This window comes from Silene latifolia, unplaced genomic scaffold (assembly GCF_048544455.1).
Source record: "Silene latifolia isolate original U9 population unplaced genomic scaffold, ASM4854445v1 scaffold_311, whole genome shotgun sequence".
Lineage (NCBI taxonomy): Eukaryota > Viridiplantae > Streptophyta > Magnoliopsida > Caryophyllales > Caryophyllaceae > Silene > Silene latifolia.
The window spans coordinates 122949-127065 of record NW_027413247.1 but is presented as its reverse complement, the minus strand read 5'-3'; the positions used below and the strand labels follow the sequence as shown (position 1 = coordinate 127065).

At 40.6% G+C, this 4117-nt stretch overlaps 1 non-coding gene across 1 annotated transcript; it reads right to left on the bottom strand.

Annotated features, from left to right (window-relative positions):
• Positions 1-1449: 1449 nt before the first annotated feature.
• LOC141639246 (small nucleolar RNA R71) lies at positions 1450-1556 on the bottom strand. The gene has a single exon (XR_012542438.1). It is a non-coding gene; the product is annotated as a small nucleolar RNA R71 (small nucleolar RNA).
• Between the last annotated feature and the right edge of the window lie 2561 nt (positions 1557-4117).

The window sequence follows — 4117 nt, the reverse complement described above, 5'->3', positions numbered from 1 at the left end:
CATGATCAATATGATAATGAGTGAGTAGTCTCTTAGCTAGGGTTTAATGGGTGATTAGGGGAAACCAACATGGGGAATGATTCATGCTTAAATTAATATGCTTTCATATCTTATTTGCTTGCTTGTTTTGATCTTAATACATGCACATGTTATATTTGATGAAATGCTAAGCCTATGAATCCTTGCATTTACTATCATCTTCTATCCTTTCAACTTGACTTGTAAGACATAACCCAACTCGAGTCTTGTTAGACCATGCATGTGTTAAGTAGGGAAGATTAAGTCGACTTGTAGGTGTTGTACAATCCAAGAGATTCGGCTCCGGGACCCAAACTTTCCTAGGATTGTAAGATATAACCCAACTCGATCCATCACAACAATAATTGCTTGCTTATAATTTGAGAACATGTTTGTATGATCATATCCCATGATTCCCCTATGAACCCATGACACCCTAGTGCTTTTAATCAATTGTTTACACCCCTTATTTTATTTACCTTGTTAGTTTATTTTCATTGCTATTTTAGTTTAGTAACCTTCTACATCAACCCAATTTGTGACACCCCTAGACACCACTAGTTACAATAGAATCTTCATTTCAATACCCGTCCCTTGGGATCCGACCTTTACTTGCCTCTTTACTAATTGTAGAGTTGTTTGTGAAGTATAAATTGTGTTTTGTATCGACCATTGACCAACGACCACATATGCTTAATTGTGAACACGAAATGGCTCCGATCAAAAATGGCGCCGTTCTTGGGGACGGTGTTTAATTGATTTAAGATTTCTTTTATTGTTTTTAGTTGTGTCTTTTTCACCTTGGGAAGTAAAACTCCTCAAGGTTTGTTCTAATTGTTTTCTAGTTGTTTGATATTTTGCATGTCTAGAAGGTTACAAAGAGATTTGTTACCTTTTGACCGTGAAATCGAAAGAACCTTGACGAATAATAGGAGACTTGTTAGGAGGAATTTGGGAGGTGTTGGTGAAGTTGTTCAACCCACTAGTGAGTTTGTCAATCCTTTCGCAATAGAAGGAGGAGAGAACCCATTAAACAATACCACACAAAATCCACCTACAATGCCTAAATTCTCGTCACACTCTATACCCACCGAGGAGGATCTACCAAATGGTACTCCTACCCCACAACATCTTACCGGAAACTTTATTGCCAAGTCCGCCTTCATTCAACTAGTTGAGAGGAGCCAATTCGGGGGAATGCCTAGTGAGGACCCTCATTCTCATATGGAAACATTTTGTGATTATTGAGAAGCTATCTCTCAAACGGGCGTGACTCAAGACCAAATAAGATGGGTCTTATTTCCTTTTTCGTTAATCGGCACCGCAAAGCAATGGTTGAAGGGCCTTGATAAGGCCACCCTTGGAATAGATTCTTGGAAGAAGCTAGCTCTAGCTTTCTACAAAAAATTCTACCCACCGGAAAAGACCAATATGCTAAGAGCTCAAATTACGGGTTTTAAGCAAAGGGATGAAGAATCTTTGTATGAAGCTTGGGAGCGGTTCAAAGGTATTTGTCGCTCATGTCCTCACCATGGACTTAGCGAATGGTTTTTAGTGCAACAATTTTGGAATGGTTTATATGAAGATTCAAGGAACATTCTCAATATGGGATCAAATGGAATGTTCACCGAAGTTGATGACAATCAAACATGGAACAAGATTGAGGAAATGGCGGTCCATAATTCGCAATATAGTAGGCCTCGCAAGGCTACTAGAGGAGGAAAGTATGAAGTGGACACCGTTACTCAATTGGGTGCTCAACTTAGTGCTCACATTGACACAATCAACTTGAAATTTGAACAAGCTATGGCTAGACTTGAGGAAAACTCAAAATCATCAAAGCATCATGTCAATGCCATGACGGCATCCTCATCAATCCCAAGCGGGATATGTGAGAATTGTGGAACCTTGGGTCATGACTCAAGTGAGTGTAGGGGAACAACCGAGCAAGTCAATGCTTTCCAAGCTTACAAAAGTGGTACCCCTTATTCAAATTTTTACAATGAAAACACCAAGTTCCATCCAAATCTCTCATACAAAAGCCAAAATGTCCAAAACCCTCAAACAACATACACTCCACCACCCATGAGAAATCAAAATCAAAGACCCTTTTACAATCAAAACCAAGGTTACCAAAATCAAAACCCATACAATCACCACAATGACCAAAGTTTTGATGTCCAAAAAGCGGTCCTCCAAATGCAAAAGAATCAACAAGAATTTTTCACCCAAATGCAAAAAGATAGCCAAGCAAAAGACACCACCATCAACAACATTCTAGCTCACACCAAGATGTTGGAAACACAATTAACTCAACTAGCATCTTCTAGCTCACAAAGACAAAAGGGGCAATTACCACCTCAAAGTAACCCCCTAGACATGAAACGGTTAGTGCCATTCACTTGAGAAGTGGTACAAGGTATGAAGCACTGAAGAAGCAAGTTGAGGATGAAGTTGTGAGAGCTAGTGAGAATGAAGTTGTGGTGCAAGGTCCCAAAGAAGGGGAATCATCAAAAGAAGAAAGCTCAAAGAAAAATGAAGACAAAGCCAAAGAAAAGGAGCCCATTGTGATTAGACTTCCTTTTCCAAGTCGTCAAGCCAAGCCTAAATTTGATGATCAACTTGGGAAGTTCATGGAGATTGTGAAGAACTTAGAAGTCTCAATTCCTTTCACGGAATTAATCAATCACGTTTCGGCCTATGCAAAGTACATGAAAGATATCCTCACAAAGAAGAAGTCAATCCGGAAACTTGAGACTATCGCCTTCACCAAGGTGAGTAGTGCCATACTTCAAGGGAGTTCACCTCCAAAATTAAAGGATCCAGGAAGCTTCTCAATACCGTGTACCATTGGCGACACAACGATCAACAAAGCCTTATGTGATCTAGGGGCTAGTGTGAGTGTCATGCCGTACTCGGTAAGTAAAAGGTTGGGAATGGGAGAGCTTAAATGTACCAATATCACTCTTCAAATGGCCGATAGATCGACGAAGACACCGCTAGGGATATGGGAAGATGTCCCCGTGCGAATTGGGAAGTTTTTCATCCCGGTGGACTTTGTCATTGTTGATATGGAGGAAGATTCCAACATTCCAATCATCTTAGGAAGACCTTTCTTACACACCGCGGGGTGCGGTGATTGATGTGAAACATGGAGAGCTCACTCTAGAAGTGGGAGATGAAAGCATAACTTTTAATCTTGACAAGACCATGAGAGCTCCTCGTTTGCATGAGCCATGTTTCATGATTGATCATTATAGCCGAAAAGATGAAAAGAAGAAATCGGAACTCCAATGGAGGAAGAAAATTGAAGATGCTCCATTCAAAGAGCAAGTGAATTGTGACAAGGAGAGCTTGCAAAGCTCATCAAAATCAACCAAGGAAGAAGATGATGGCCTCATTGGCCAAGAAAAGAAATTGGGAGAGTTGTCTCCATCCAAGCAAGAGATTTTCAATGATCAACTCAATGAAGTTTGTGGTCTTTGGGACGACGAATTTGAAGGGATCTTTAATCCCTACATTGGGCATGCCATCGATCATGATCAACAACAAGGGCCACGGTCTATTGAGGACCTCTACCATAACAATGAACAAGCTTTTGACTACTTCTTCAAGGTGTTGAGCAACATCAACAACACCTTGAACATGCCTCCTTGACATCTCATCAAGAATGAGAGTTTGGTGGAGTCCTCCCTAAACCACCACTTGTAAATATTTCTAACTCCCTAACTTACTTTTCAATTTTTATATTGCATTTTTGTCATTTTTGGATTTTATTTACTTTGATCAAAATAATTGTCATGAAAAGAGAGAAGTGAGGGAGGGACTAATGATTTTAATTGATATGTAGTGCTTTACCTTAGTGTGGGGATGGCAATTGCCTAGGCTATTCATGCCTTAGTAGTGCCCCACAATGAAGAACACAAGATTTGAAAGAAAGAAAGAAAGAATGATAAGGGAATGCGTTGGTGCACGGATGGAATCGAATCCGTGTACACAAGGACCAATCCGAGCGGATTCTGAGAATCCGCCCGTCTGCGGAGGATCCGAGCGTCCTGGCGAGAAGACGCCCGTCTTGGGCTGAGCTGAAATTGCAAAA